The sequence below is a fragment of the Vespa mandarinia genome, chromosome 16 (genome assembly GCF_050613455.1).
Source record: "Vespa mandarinia isolate Hongniang chromosome 16, ASM5061345v1, whole genome shotgun sequence".
Lineage (NCBI taxonomy): Eukaryota > Metazoa > Arthropoda > Insecta > Hymenoptera > Vespidae > Vespa > Vespa mandarinia.
In genome coordinates, this window is record NC_140825.1 from 550,792 (window position 1) to 567,500 (window position 16,709).

At 32.4% G+C, this 16,709-nt stretch overlaps 1 protein-coding gene and 1 long non-coding RNA gene across 9 annotated transcripts in view; one reads left to right on the top strand and one right to left on the bottom strand.

Moving 5' to 3' along the window:
- Positions 1–16,709, bottom strand: part of centrocortin (cerebellar degeneration-related protein 2-like) — a 50,801-nt gene that overhangs the window by 8,235 nt on the left and 25,857 nt on the right. The window lies entirely within an intron of this gene.
- LOC118442214 (uncharacterized) overlaps positions 11,070–16,709 on the top strand; it is a 29,417-nt gene continuing 23,777 nt past the window's right edge. The window contains exons 1-4 of one of the 6 annotated variants that reach the window (XR_004838344.2): positions 11,070–11,375; positions 11,861–12,060; positions 13,616–13,767; positions 15,360–15,988. This is a non-coding gene — a long non-coding RNA (uncharacterized LOC118442214). Of the gene's footprint in view, positions 11,376–11,860; positions 12,061–13,615; positions 13,768–14,286; positions 14,534–15,359; positions 15,989–16,709 lie in introns of those variants that run through there. The other 5 variants (XR_014983120.1, XR_004838343.2, XR_004838342.2 and 2 more) reach the window with 5 other exon arrangements.

Sequence of the window (16,709 nt, forward strand, 5' to 3'; positions counted from 1 at the left end):
CGGCAGGTAAGCGAGTATCTTGTACGACTGAAACGTTCCGTTCACGCACCTCCAACCTCTTCTCCGATCTCCATCTCCCCCTAACCCCTCTCTCTTAACTTACTACTCCTTCCTTCTCCCTTTCTCCCTCTTTCCAGTATTTCTTCTTCTTTTTCTACTTCTTCTTCTTCTTCTTCTTCTTCTTCTTCTTCTTCTTCTTCTTCTTCTTCTTCTTCTTCTTCTTCTTCTTCTTCTTCTTCTCTTTCAGCCTTTTCCTCTTCCTCGTGTCGACGATGAACCACCTCTCTACCTTTTCTTCCCTTCCCTCTCCCGCCCAAATACTCTGGCACTCTCGCTTCGTTACAACTTTTCTCTCTCTTCTTGTTCATCATCATCATCATCATCATCATCATCATCATCATCATCTTGAGTCGTTTCAGTATTATTTTATGTGATCATACTTATGGGGATGGAAGATGATCCACTTTTAATCGACTTTTTTTTATTGAACATTCTCACCATACTAAATTCCTCCTTTCTACCCCGTAATTTCGTGTCTTGATTGAAGGTAAAAGTATTATCAATGCCTTCATTTTATAATCATAGCTGTGTTATGGGGTAAAATTTTATCTCATATACTAATGTTATTCAGACATTGTAACGATTAGTCACTTTCATGTCGATCATACTTAAGAGAGATAAGATATTTTTTGTTTTTCCCCTTTGATTTTCTTATCCCTCTAAACTTTTCCCTTTCATCCATCCTGTAATCTCTTATGCTTGCGAGCTAAGAGATAGAAATGTTTTCTTTTAAAGTTTCCAACAACATCGTTATCTACCTAATATCTTAGCTATTTATCGCAAATGAACTTTTACCCAATATGACTAATTTTCGTTGTAATATCATTAAAAATTCATTGATTTAGGATATTTATTTGGATCTATCGGTAATGGTAACGTTATAAAACATATACTTTCTTTTTCTTATTTTGTACATATAATTGACGGTCGCATTATAAACGATCGAAAATAAATTTAGAGATCTTTATGATTAGAACAGATACATCTGATCTATGTGTACCTTTTATGGTTGAAACAATAAACGTATGAAAGTAATATCTTATTGTTAAAAGGAAAAGATGTCTGCGTCGTTTAATTAATTGGAAGTAAGACGCGAATCGCCGAAACAATTAACGTCCGCTCGAACTGCACGGGTGGCGCGGGATGGAGCGACAGCAAGTCAAAACAATGTGTCTTTTTAGCCACGATCGTGGTCTTCCGCTTTTACTTTCCATTCCTGCTTCCCTTTTACCCGCTGTATCCTATTTTTCGACTTTCTCTTTGATTCAATCACAAACCTCAAAGTACCTTTTTAAATCGCACCTATGAAAAGAGAGAACCTGCTATCGTGAGAATTACCTTTTTTTTTGCGTTTAAATACTCTCATTAGATACTCTCCATATTGCATTGATCAGAATGATCGATTTTATTTTTTCGACATTACAATACGCCATAAATAAGGTACAATATCATAATGTATAACGAAAGATGTACTAAGATTTTCTATCGATCTCATGATAATTAATTGATAAAGCAATAATAGTATAGTCGTAATAAATTAATAATTATACAATATAATAATATCCCACGTAAAAATATCCATGAATGAAACGTATCAAGATTCGCACGCATATAAATATATATATAAATATATAAATAAGGTATTAATCTCGAAGAAACATTAATTAACTTACACTTATATACCATTGAAGCAACCCGTAAAGATACGAATCAAAGTTCGAGAGAGTCGCTTCGATTAATGAACTCATCGAGAAATGTAATAATAACAATAACAATAGCAATAACAATAATAATAGTAATAATAATAACAATAATAGTAGGTGGCAAAGGTACATCTTTCGTGCATCATTGTACGGAACGTGACCCTCCCTCCCACTCCCGCCCTTCCTTCCTTCCTCCTCCTCCTCCTCCTCCTTCTATTTTATCCCTTCTCTCGTTGATTCGTACGTCGTCCTTATTTTATGCAACTGTGTTGTAACGACGCGATTGTTGTTCGAAGTACTCTCAACGAACTCGCCAATTTATGTTAGATTCTCGGTAAATAGATAGTACTTCCTCTCTTCGCGTTTAATCTTCTCAATACGCGACTGAGAAATTTCATCATGATAAACTCGATCCTTCATTATTTTTTTTCATAGATTCGACAATAGATTCGATTTGAATTTAATATAAAACTAATTTCGAGTAAACTCCTTTCGTACATTCTAAAATGGATGTAATCTTACGTAACGTTAAACAAGCAAGTCTTCGAATCTTCTTTATTTTTCTTATTTTTTTTTATCACGTACTAAGTACCAAGTACAAAGTACCAAGATTTAATAAAATTTAGGGAAAAAAAAAGGAAAAAAGATAAAAAGATAAATCAAAATATTTGTTATTTCTAAGCACGAAATAATCGAGTTATCCAAGGAGATATACATATATACACACATGCTTACATTATCAACATCATTAATAACAGGTTTATCTCGAACTCATTCGAGCACGAAATCAGTATGATTTAAGGCGGACTTATGTTAGTTTATCGACTTACTATAAACCTATGTACGTTCACCAATTTGTTTCTCTCTATCTCTATCTATCTATTTATCTCTCTATCTATATGTATTTGTCCCTTTTTCTTTCTATTCTTTCGAGAATAAATAATATATATATATATATATATATATATATATATATATATATTCATATTATAGCTAAAGGTTTTGTTATGGAAATAATGGACGAATTTAGAACGGGCAGAATTAGTTCCTGGTCCGGTTCTTTTCTCCTAAGTTGTTTCACACCGCAAGACGTGCACTTCTCGTGCACCCGAAAGGTCAACTCGGATACACATTCACCTGTTCACCATTGAATCCATATCCCAACACAATGCCCCTTTCTTTTTATTACGATCGATAAAGATTAATAACGTTTCGAGAGTATCCACTTGCATTCTCGAGAGAAAGTAACACCGTGAGAGATTCGATTCTTCTATTCAAACAGATTGAGCATAGGTCAAAAGAGGTTATTCAAAATGAAAGATTGTGGTTCGATTACTTCTCGTTAAAATTATGTCTTATTCTGTCCGAATCAAAAAAGGTAATAGAAAAAAATCATTGTCTTTCGATCGATGGATCATCCTGAGAAATACATACATTGAAGAGGGTGGGAGATAGAAAAGGGATTATTAAAATCGACATATGAAAATCGATTACTTTTCATTAAAATTTTGTCCGAACAAAGAAACGAAATCGATCATTAAGCTTTGATCGATGGATCATTATAAACGATGCATTGGATGGGGTCAGAAAAGGTTATTAAAAGTGAAAGATCGAAGTTAATTGCTCCTTTCCTTATTAAAATTAATCCTCGTTGAAATTGTCTTTTTTAAGAAAGAAAAAAAAATCATTGTTTTTCGATCGGTGAATTATCATGAACACGTCAAGGCATTGGAAAAGAGAGAGAGAGAGAGAGAGAGAGAGAGAGAGAGAGAGAGAGAGAGAGAGAGAGAGAGAGAGAGAGAGAGAGAGAGAGAGAGAGAGAGAGAGAGAGAGAGAGAAAGATAGAGAGAGAGAGAGAGAGAAATAGAGATGGAGAGAGAGAGAGAGAGAGAGAGAAATAGAGATGGAGAGAGAGAGAAAGAGAGAGAGAAAGAGAGAGAGAGAAATAGAGATGGAGAGAGAGAGAGAGAGAGAGAAATAGAGATGGAGAGAGAGAGAAAGAGAGAGAGAAAGAGAGAGAGAGAAAGAGAGAGAGAGAGAAAGAGAGAGAGAGAGAAAGAGAGGATTGTTCAAAACGAAAGACAAAAGACAATTACTCCTCGTTAAAATTACGTCTTCTTCTGTCTGAATCAAGAATAGTAATAATGATAAAAAAAAAATCGTTGTCCTTCGATCCATAGATCATCATAAACGAAGTCTCTCTCTTTTAGTATAATATCTCACACATGTTAATCTCCGAGGAGGAGCATGCGATGAAAACGTATGGAAGGACGTTCTCGGGGTTGTAATTACAGCTTTGTATCTTTCTGAAGATGGTGAAGAGAAGGAGGTGATGGTGGTAGTGATGGAGGAGGAGGAGGAGGAGGAGGAGGAGGAGGAGGAGGAGGAGGAGATAAAGAAGAAGACGAGTCCTTCTACGAGTCGTTCCTCCATTGTGCTGAATAACTGCACCGTGAAAATAACGCGGGATAGAAACGAAGTTAAGTGGACGTTTCAAAGGAATTGCGTCTCTATCAAAACCGTCCATCCTTCTTTTCGTCTATACTTTACTATTTAAGTTCATTATTTATCCTTCACGCGTTTCTTGAGTCGAATAACATTGCGTGTTAGTAAGTCTTTCTTCGTGTCTAGTTTGTGAAGTATTTTTAAATCAAATTTAAATTTCTGTTAATATCATGGTGTTCTTCTTTTTTCGTTTTTTTCTTAGAAAATGTAGAATTAATTTTTTCTCGAGAAAATAAAATAACGAACACTGCGATTATGTTAAAAAAAAAAGAAAAAAAAAGAAGAAAGATCGAAAAAAATCAAAGTACAATTAATTACAATCGTAAAAAATGTACTCTTCAAAGAGTACTACCGACTGAAAAGAATAATTGACCTTTCGAGGAATCGATTCTCAAGAACTAAGTTTCTTTCGATAGATCGAGAGATAACTCACGATTGAATTCCAGTTGTAAAGACACGCGAAGTCTCCTCTTTAACTTCCTCAAAGAAATTCCTTCTCCTACGCGTTACCCGATCGAGGATAGCTCATTCGTTAAATCGATCACGAAGAGTCTCGATTTCGAGGAATCTCGATCCCCGTTCGACCGAGGAAAACGAAAGACTGAATACAAATGAACTTAGTTCGATGCTTATAAAATATATATATATATATATATATATATATATATATATATAAAATATATATATATATATATATATATATATACATATATATATATATTCTATGCGTCGAAATCCCTTGACATGATGTAAAAATAAAATATAACTTGGCTAATGTTAAGAGTTAAGAGAGTAACAAAAGGCAAGTCTCAAAACAAGTAATAATATTTTTATATTATAAAAATAGTATTTTACTAAAAATAGTATTTAAATAGTTTTATATTATAAATATAGCAAGTGTAATATTTTTATTCGAACTGACTAACCGATTAAAAATCAAACAATAAAATGATAAATTATAAAAAAAACCAAATTATTACAAACTTATTAATTTGTTTGGTTTTCCATTAAAAATAAAAATTAATGCGATAAAAGAATTGTCCGTTATTAACAATTTGTTCAACTAATTCAAGCAACTCTAGGAAAAAAAAAAAAAAAAAAAAAAAGAACCTCGTGATAAACGAGTGACAAATAAATTAGAGAGAAAGCTAAAGAGGATGAAGAGAAACATTTATGGGATAGAAAAATTGTTGACAGCTGTTAATACTTTTGTACTTTTCGAGTTAGTTACTTGAATATTCTAATTTTAATTCCAGATTTAGTTCTTAGTTGTTAGTTCAGTTATGAACGGTCTAATACTTAGGAGAAACAACCGAGAAAAATATTTCGTCGTCGAGGATGCATATCGACGAGGTTTAGCCGTGGGTAACGACCGCTATCGGTAATATAATAATATGCCAGCGCCATTCGGATCCTCCCAGAAGGCATCCAGCCTTGTTTTTCCCAGCTGATTCACAGATGTTAGACAATGACAACACAAGTAAGTAAGAGGAAGAACGGAGAATGCGCGGACAGTTACCTACCGTTATTTATGACTTTATTGCCATAATCTTCACTGTCTTATCTTTCAAAGGAAAATCTAAAGATATTCACAATACAATTACTACATATACAATACATTATCAATTAGGGGGATCGATATCGTTAAACATTCAACTCTGTATACATCGGTATTATCTAAATCGTTTATTATCTAGAAAAATTATACGTTTTCGAGATTACTTTAAGTCTTACTCAAGATATCAATAATCACCAAATATTTTTCTCTGTTAATATTTTTCTTTAGATATTTATTTATTTAATGTAAAAAAATTAAAAAAAAAATTTATGCGACGCGCAATCCGTTCTTAATAAATTACATAAGAGACACACGAGAAAAGCTTTTGTTACTTGATCCTAACGGAATTCTAACAGTTTTCGATAGAACATGCTCATCCTCAATTCACTTTTATGTTTAGTATTTAATAGACAAGTAACGGCCGACGACGAGGATAACTGATCGAAAAGATATTTATCTTATCTAAGATGAAAATTATGGGACGTTTACCAAAGTTATTCATAACTCATTAGAGTGCGAATGCGATTACGGTTATAAATATTTCTAACTTCTACTAATATTGGTAAACTTCGGAATTGAGAGAAAGAGACGGTTGGGGAAGATTTATTACAATCCACTTCTAATATGCAAGGTAAGTCAAATAATTTTGCCAATAAAAAAGTTATTTATAATAAAAATTTTATTATTAAAAAAAAAAAAAAAAAAGAAAAAAATCATTCGTAATAAATGACAATAAGAGACAAGTAAGAAAAGGTTTTGTTATTCGGAAACCTAACGGAATCCTAACAGTTTTCAATTGATCATACATATCCTCAATTTCGTTTTTAACGTTTCGTATTAATAATGAAATAACGGGTGACGACGAGGTACGATTAATCGAAGAGATATATGTCTCGAAAGATAAAGATTATAGGACGTTTATCGCAAAGACGATATTAGAACGTGACGACGAGGCTGGCCTCGAAAGTTGTAGAAGAGAAACGTCGACCCCTTCGGGCCATTGTTTCTATCCTTCTCGCACCTCTCAAACACGATCTCGTTTTATCATATATAGCACCGCGACTAGCGCACTGACTCGCGAATCCACTAATTACAGGACAAAAACTATACATATGGATACGATGATAATAGACATTTATGTGACACGCTTTGACCGGACAAATGTCAAGAGAATCGTGACTATGCTGACCTCAAAACACCGAGATGACGAGAAAGAAAGAGAGAAACCTAGTTCCAGATCGGTAAGAATAAAACGATTAAATCGATGGTGTCGTATCGATTTGATTCGCACGAAATCGATTGATATATATATATATATATATATATATATATATATATATATATAATCAATTTATACTCAAAAAAGAACTTTTTCCTTTTCCTCCTTTCACTTGTATTACTTAGATCTTTAATTAATTTTCTAAATAATATTCCTTTTATAATTGAAAACATTTGGATAATTTTTAATACTTGTAGATACATAGGTATATTTCTTTTTTTATGCAGAGTTATAGACAATCGTATATTATAGAGAAAAGATGAAAATAAATATATGCGAAGAATATCTAATGACGTTCTAAACCGATTTAAAGGAAGAAATCTCTAAGGGAAAAGAGGCGTATCGCAATGCTACCTACACTCGTGTACTTACTCGCATGACTCACGACTCTTGTTTAGAAGTCAAAGGGAGTAAAGCGCCGTACTCGTTTCCGTCACACTGATTTATTACGTCATATATGGTACGTGCAATTTGATATAAAAGTATTTCGAAATCTACCGAGAGAAATACTCCTACTCAAAGTCCCTAGTGATATAAATCCAAAGATCTTTGTATCTAAACGGAGCGTAGGATCTTTCAAGTTTCATTAAAAATAAAATATAATAATTAATTGGCATTTCATTTATATAATAATATATATATATATATATATATATATACGTTTATGTAATAATATTTTAATGATAATGCCTAAACAATAAAAATGCCTTTGTAACAATAAAAATGTAAGAGTAAAAATAAAAGAATATATTGGTGTAAACAAGCAGATATTATCTAAACGAAGATACGCGGAAGGGAATAAAATAGAATAAAATTCGAGTGATCAACGTGAACAAGAACAATAATAATATATACTTATGTAAAATAGTAATGGTGTATTATGGTGCTACTAAGTTAAGCTTGAACCTGACCACGTTGATCGACTTCCGAGACCAAGCGGTGTAATTCCTAAGCAAGAAACGGAAGTTACGAGAGAAGTCGGAGAGCTCTCGTTCACCATCATCATCTCGCGACTATAATACATACTAGCGAAGGAAACTCTATCGGCGAGAGTTTATCCGCCGCTTGGTTTTTAACCACAACACTTTCGAGCCCTCTCCTCCCTCAGTCCTCCCGCTACTTAGATTTCAACTCGGAGGAATCAAGAATCGACGACCACGAATGGTCTAGCCTAACAATAAGTAAGATCGACGACGTTCGTTAGTAAGTAAGTAACCAATGACTTAACTAAATGAGACTATTTTAAGACTCTTTCCTCAAGAAAATTATATACCTAGCCATATAGATATCCAATACCTATGACTTGTCGATCATTATAAGATTGACCTAAGTATATCGATTAATTTTAATTACCATCGATCATTTTTCATACATTATACCATCCGGTAATTTAATATTATACTATACTGTACTATATACAAAATATATTATATTACTAATCTGCAATACTAGCTTAGAATACTATCTAATACTATATTGTATCATATATATGCCTATCATGGCATATATCTATATATAATAATGTCAATTAAAAATATAATTCACATAGGTCAATTTCATCTAATTTCTGACCTTCTTAAGCTAACAATGGGACAAAAACTTCAGTGTTTTCTTTTTATCCCTAATTACTTTGACATGAGAGTAACATGTATTTTAGAATAATCATAAAAAAAAAAAAGAAAAAAAATAAAGCATGAATTTTCATAAATGTCTATCTCTCGTGTGAAATCGATTTACAAAGCATGACGAAGTAACACGCAAACAGGCAAAAGTATCATCCAATAGCTAATTCAAATGGGGATATCGTGCGAAAGGGAAGTAGATACAACAAGTATCGTGCATTCCAATGGATATATTTATGACCTACATAAGAATAGATAGATTTGTAAATCATGAAAAATATGAAACCATAAGAAATGGCTAATTAACTTCCCGTACCAACAGTGAAATCGAAAGATAAGAACAACACCTTCCTCGTCTCTTTCTCTCTTTCTCTTTCTTTTTTTTCTTTATGTCATTTTAACGCGTTAAATAAACCGTTAGGTTCACACCGATATAACTGGATTTTAATTTTATATTTATATTTTTCTATTATTTATACGTATAACATATGTTTCTTGTAAATAATGAAAATATTACATAGACGTAATATAATTATAAATATTTATTTAGATATATATATATATATATATATATAAATATGTACATTTCTCTGAATAAGTAATAATAAATAGAGGTGCGCTCGAATTGTTCGTTAAAATCTCCTAAAGTTAAATTATCGTGTTAATACGATCGTCGATGATTCATCATTATATTGTTTTCGAGCATCGATGAGTCGTAAAGATAACGAATCTAAATAAAAGGATGCATTGTATTGTATTTTAAAAGATAAAGGAACAAAAATCAAATTTGAATACATACGAGCGTGTACATATACGTATAGATATATACCTATATAGATCGTACACATATGTATAAAAAAAAATTTCTAGGCTTGTAGTTTTACAATATGAAAAAAAGAAATAAAACAATCTCTCCTTTCATTATCTCAAACTCATGAAACTCGATGAAAAAGGTGGGAACAGATTTTCCTTTTCTCTTTCTCTCTTTTTCTTCCATTTTCTTTTCATTCCTAAGATAAGAATTTGATTGCCATTTCACCTCGAGTTTTTCTTCAAGGACACAAGCATGATATCGACAAACGATACCTTCTCTTACCGGAAAGGACATCCGGCACTCGATTCGGAAAGCAACGCGTTGCGAACGACCTAATTAATACAGTCTAGTTTAATTCATGGGAAACTTGCTCATTCTAACCGTAGTAGAATCGTGTTAAATAAGTACGTATATAAGTACATATTCGTTAAAAATCATTTTAATCGTTTGAGGGAGAAGAAGAGAAACTAAACAAAAAAAAAAAAAAAGAATCGTATTGTATCCCAATCGGGCGCGTTATCATACTACATGCAAATTTTACTAATGAATTTCCTTACATTTTTCTATAAACTAGTTACAACCACAATATTTTCTCTTTTTTGATTCAATTATGAATATAATCGAATGAGACTCTTCAGTTTTTTCCATTTCTTTTCTTTCATTTTTTCTTTGTTTTTTTTTTTTTTTCAATAAAAAATAAACGATTAATATATGTCAAGATATATTTTACAACCTGTTACACTTTTCGAGTACCACTAGAAACGTGAGAACTAATGTCTCGACAGCGAACGTGTGAGCCATACGGACGAGTAATTCTTCCACGAGATCCCTCAGCGATAATTTCCACCTACATCGTGCCATGAATGGAACGTGCTCGGTGCCGTTACGTAAAATTCTTAAGAGACTTATTCGTTCAATCAGAATCGCTCGTAATCCTATTACGTACGTACATTCGTACACATGGGTAATGAAAAAGGCGGGATTTTCTAATCGAAAGATTCAATCATATATTTTGTATACAATTCGATCGATAAACAATGACGAAATTTTTAATGAAAATAAATTAAACTTTGATAAAGAATCCTCGATCGAAAATAATGATAATTTCATTGAAAATTTTCAATGAAAAAAACTATTGAAAATTCAATTACAATTTTTCTAATAAAAAGAAGAAATTCCAACATTTCTTATCGTTTAGTCCCCGATGGATTCTAGATCGTAAAACGAAAGCAGCGTGTCAAGTAGACTTTTTTTCCAGAAAAACTAGCCCGTAACTCTCGCGATTGTGAATCGATTTACGGATCCGATATATAGGACATTAGAAAAAAGGAAAAAAAAAAAAAAAAAAAAAAAAAAAAAGAAAATCGACATTGGCAAAAAAGGTCTAACGTGTGACAGCAGTTTCTAAGTAAATTTACTCAAGTTCTCGATATCGAAGAAATATCTATCGAGTCGTTAAACTAATGATCTTTCGTGAAGTGATAGCTTGTGAAAATTGTCGAGGATATGTTAAACAAACGTTAAACGTTAGATCGAGGTCGAGTATTTCTAACTTTAGCGATAGAAATTCAAAACACGAACATACTCGTGATCGATTCTTTTCTTATTCAAAGCACGAGTCCATAGTTTATGAAAGATTCGAATCTCAAAGATGAGAGGAGTGTTATTATAACATGTAGGATCGATAATCTCAAGTCGACGGTGAACCTCGGTGAAGGTCTAATCTCGATGGAAATGATGGATAAAACGAAAGAGAAAGAGATAGGCGTGGTTAGTGAAGGACAAAGTGCATCTCGTAAAACAACGACACAACGTGTACACCTGCAAAGATATCGTAAGAGCTACTTCTAATGCAACCTTCTAAAGTATTATTACAATACTATTACATTCGTCGGTTCTCTTTACATCGACAAATTCGATCACCTTTTCCGATCCAATAAATATCTCGTAACGGTCGATGACATCTTTGAGAGATTTATCGAACGTTAAAATGCTCGTAGATCTTGTTTTCGATATTACAAATCGATCGATTCGATCTTCCGAATAAATCTTATGGACGATCGTTTGTTCGTTCCAATCGTTACAATCTTTTCTTATCGCCAGTCAAAATTATTACAATGAAATATATATTTAAAATTTTCTTTTTTTTTTATATATTACGAAATACAAACAAAAAAATTTAATTCCTTTACATTGTACGATTCTATTATTTCTCATTTTGTAGAATCGTTTGACTCTTGATTCTTTTTTCGTTAGTTTTTTTTTTTTTGTTTCTATTTCTTTTTTGTCAATTGAAAAACAATAGTTCGTTAACTATAGAACACGCACATTGTCACGCATATGTACGCGGATATACACGTCAAAGAAGCAACACCACACCCTGCTGAACAAGAATCGTATGGCCGTGCAATGCGCCGGCGGTAAGCGACGATAGGAATGCGTATGAGCGGGATAATACTACGTGTATGCAACATATAAACGTGTCTAACACGCGAGCTCGCTTTAGAAAAGTTCGCACGGTAAGTTCGCACCCACGTCTAATACTAGAGAGAGAGAGAAAGGGAGAGAGAGAAAGAGAGAAAGGGTTACGTTAATCGTCTATTGGGTGCACACTAAATGTAAATAAAAAGAAAAGTTAAATATTAATAGAGTTCCTTATGTAATTACAATTAATAATCTCTACGATTATTATTATTTTTTTTTTTTTCCATATTGCTACGCATATAATATCGCAATCGAACAATTTTTAATATTGCTGAGTATGTAAATACAAATAATCATGATAAATATGAAAATAATGTATGTAAAATTTTATAAAAACGAATGGCAATGAATTCTGCATTTTTCATACGTCTAACAAAACTATAATCAAACACAAATAATTCTAAAGTTTATCTATCAACTCTATCCACGTATTAATTTCGTACGCATCGACGGAAGTGCACACTGCATGGTCATCGCATCGTAACGCATGCGTGACTCGTCGAATTTTCATTACGCAATAGAATTCCTATACGTTATATTCCTATTAATATTATGAACAATAAGCGTGTTCTTTTGTTTCAAAGAATATTATTGAACTTAATGAAATCGAATACAATCGAAGACGATAAATTTAATTCTCGAAACACACACTTCAAGAAATGATAATGTACACGTTAGTAGTTGTTACGGTCACAGGAAAAAAAAAAGAAAAAAAAAAAAAGAAAAAAAGATTCTGTGAGTTAGAACGAAGTAGAGAAAGAGAGAGAAAGAGAGAGAAAGAGAGAGAGAGAGAAAGAGAGAGAAAGAGAGAGAGAGAGAGAGAGAGAGAGAGAGAGAGAGAGAGAGAGAAAGAGCGACTCAATGTGAACGTGTAAGAATAGTCAACGTTGAAAATGATACACTTTAACACCCTCGGAAGATGTTTCAGGAAATGACAACGTACGCAGTCACAAGAACGAAAAAGAAAAACTAGAAACAGACAAATTGCAAGAGTTAGAACAAAGTTGAGAGACACAACATTCGAGCATGTACTTATTATGCGTTCTACCTTAAGGATAGTCAACGTCTCGAAAGACATTTCAAGAAATGATGACGTAGGCGTTTCAACTCAGTCCACAGGGAAAAGATAAAAAAAGAAAAAGAAAAAATAAAAAATAAAAAGTACAAAAATTGTAAGATTTAGAACAAAGTAGAGAGACTGAATGTGGGCATGTATATAGTATGTTCTACCTAAAGGATAGTCAACGTCTACTTGTTAGTAGCAAGTATTCCATACGTCGTTTCGTTCCAGGTCACAAAGTCTTTCTCTCTCTCTCTCTTTCTCTCTCCTCTGCATCTACATATATGTGTATATATATATATATATATTATACATAAATATGTATATGTGTATTTGTGCTCCCTCTTTCCTCCCTATTTCTACTTGGATAGGCATTTGCTAGGGCATTGCCGGTACGGTTTCTCTTTCTATCCGTCTTCCTCTTCAGCCCCTTCCCCTCCTCCTCGTTCTTCTTCTTTTTTTTCTATTTCTCTCGTTCGGTTGGTTATCGTTAAGTATAGACCGGCGCTATGTGCACTCTGTACCGTTAGCAGGAATAATCGTACTCGTTGGCCGGTGCATTTACTACTAGCAGAGGAGGAGGAAGAGAGGAGGACGAACGTGTTGCGCGGAACAAACCGGCAAAGACTCCGACGACGACGACCGACCGATCGAATTCGCCTCGGTTAACCCCGGCTTAACGGTAAGATCGAAGATTCTCGATATGCTTCCGTACCTCGAAAATTATTCGCTTCCGTCTAATACTTTTGATAATTTTTATATATACATATATATATATATTAAAATTATGAAATTTATCTAATCAAATTCGATTGGTTAATCGGCGATATATAAGCACATTGACGATTTTAATATCATTGTTATCTAAAGAAATAATAAACGATATCATAAATACTACGGTAAATAGTATAATAAAATATAATAATAATAATAATAATATACAGTATAAATACTATATACTGTTTACATTTTATTTTACTTATACTTTATATTCTGTATAGAATAATATTAACAAAGGGCAACATTAAAGATGCGAGAGTTGTAGTTTTATAATCTGAAAAGAAAAGAATTCGCTCCAAATTTATCGAAAAAGTAATAGATATATAATTGATTTTTAATATCGTCTAGGAATTCTTTTGGCCCACTCCTCTATACTCAAAATGTCATAAAAAATCATAAGTTAATTTAATATTTATTTTAGAACTAGTATGGTACCATTAAATTTCCTGTCGTGCTTATACATCCGCGCTAACGAGCACGTTGCTTTATGTTCACTGTAAGAGAAAAAGAGAGAGAGAGAGACGAGGTTGAGAGAAAGAGAAAGACATAATATCAGAGACCAACTCGATACGATCGCCTTGATTTCATCCGATCGGAGAACGCTGTAATAAGTAGAATCACAGATAGCAATCTAACTTCTTGATAGGTAGACGAAAAGGAAGAAGAACGTAAGTACTTCCACAGACACATATGGAAACACAGAAGCAAACCACACGTATATAAAAGATAGGAGGAATTCTCTAGGAAAGAGGAGAAAATCGAATGCATGACGTTTAATCGCTCGTAACACACGATTTTAAAGCCTTGTTTCACCTACAGCGTCACGTTTGTTTTATCTTCTAAATCTTCGCCGAACAACAATCGGCCTCTCGAAACTGTGAAAGTATCGGGAATAATCCTCCTACCTTTTTCCTTTCTCATATCCGACGTTTAAATACATCTTTCTTTTCGATTACGAGGGATCTACTTGTTTTTTATTTATTTTTTTCTCCCATAGAAACACAAAAGAATATTCCGTATCAGATTATTTATCTAAAAATTTCTGAAATATTCTTCCATATCTTATATAATTTATCTTTTCTTATTGTATTATAAGAAAAGAATTGTACAGGATAGCCCAAAAGTTCCTAAGCGAATCAAAAAATTTTCTAGATGATTGTAAAAATCAATTATATTAAGCTTTACGATTCGAAAAAAGTTAACCTAAAAAGTCAACGAAAAAAAGCAATTGATTTTAAAAATTACTTGAAAACTTTTGTTCCAACCTGTATATATTTTATTCTTGCTAGAAATGAAATTAAAAGAAATATAAAATATTTCATAATTCTAAAGAAACTTTTAACATAAAAATAACGTAATATCAAAATATTTCTAAAACATAGTAAAAATAAAACATAATAAGAATATTAGAATACATTAGAATATCATCGCCTACTAGAAATTCTAAACATTCATGTATGGATAACCATGAAATCATGATCTATCGTTTTCCAGTTTCCTTATCCTGCAATGGACTATACCAATCAACACGTATATGGATAAATATATCCTATTTATAGAAGGAACACATGTATCTAACGTCGATTCAAACGATTCGTGACAGCCTGGAAAGTTATCGATTAACACCGAATATGAACTGCAATAGAGCATTCACCGTTATCAATACATTAATCTTTATTAAAACTCGAGCGAAAAATATTACCTATCGTACTGCTTATTGCACGTTTGTTTTTAATGTGAAAAAAAAAAGAAAAGAAAATGAAATACAAAAAAAGAAAAAAAAATTAAAAAATTTAAGAAACGTTGGATTGTTCATAAATAAAGAAATAATAAATCCAGAAAAAAATGTAGTAGAAAAAAAATATATTAGTTGTAGTAAATAGTCATGTAGAAAAATATATTCTCGTTTATTTAAATACAAAATACTGAAAATACCGACATATTAATATTAAGGGGATCGGAAAGTAATATCGCTTTCTTAAATTACATTCAAACGAATAAATTTTTAACAATTTTTAACAATCAAATATCGACATGCGCAGAAACGATATTACTTTCCGGTCCATCTAATAATATTATAATATTATAGTATCTATAGCAACAATAAAAAATATTGGAAAAACTCTGACGTTAATAAATACTATAGTGTTATAGTATAATAATAGTTTATTTTAATTAGGTAATAAAAAATTTCCGATGAAAAATATTAAATACTGTGTTATTTATTCAAAAGAAGAAATACTTTCTCCATCTCTATTGAAAAATTTCCGTCTCTATTGAAAAATATCGATATTACTTGTTGGTCAAACACAAAACGAAAGAAAGTATCAAAAACGCAATGTTAAATTAATAGACGAGAGAAAGGCGGGTATAAAATTCATAATGAAAATACGCGACACATACGTTTTCGCAGCTAATTCATTTCTCGGTTCGGCAAAAACAATGGCCTTGTACATCCGCCGGAAGTGCTCCTTTTGCTACTACTACCGGATGAAATAGAAACCAGACTCTGGGTTATACACGTTTACTGCAGCCTGTATTATTCTGTTCGTATGTAAAAGAAGAAGGAAAAGATGATGAAGAGGAAGAGGAAGAAGAACAAGAAGAAGAACAAGAAGAAGAACAAAGAGAAGAAGAAGAAGAAGGTGTTAACACGTCTCACGAGAAAGTGAAACGCTTATATACTCCCTCTCTCTCCCTCCGCCCTGTTTATTATTCTCTCTCTCCCTCTTTTTTCTCTCTCTCTCTCTCTCTCTCTCTCTTTTTCTTTGTCTCCGTATATGAACTAGCTTATTTACAACATACATACGCATTTCTAACTCCTTTTTACTCGTCGGTGAACGG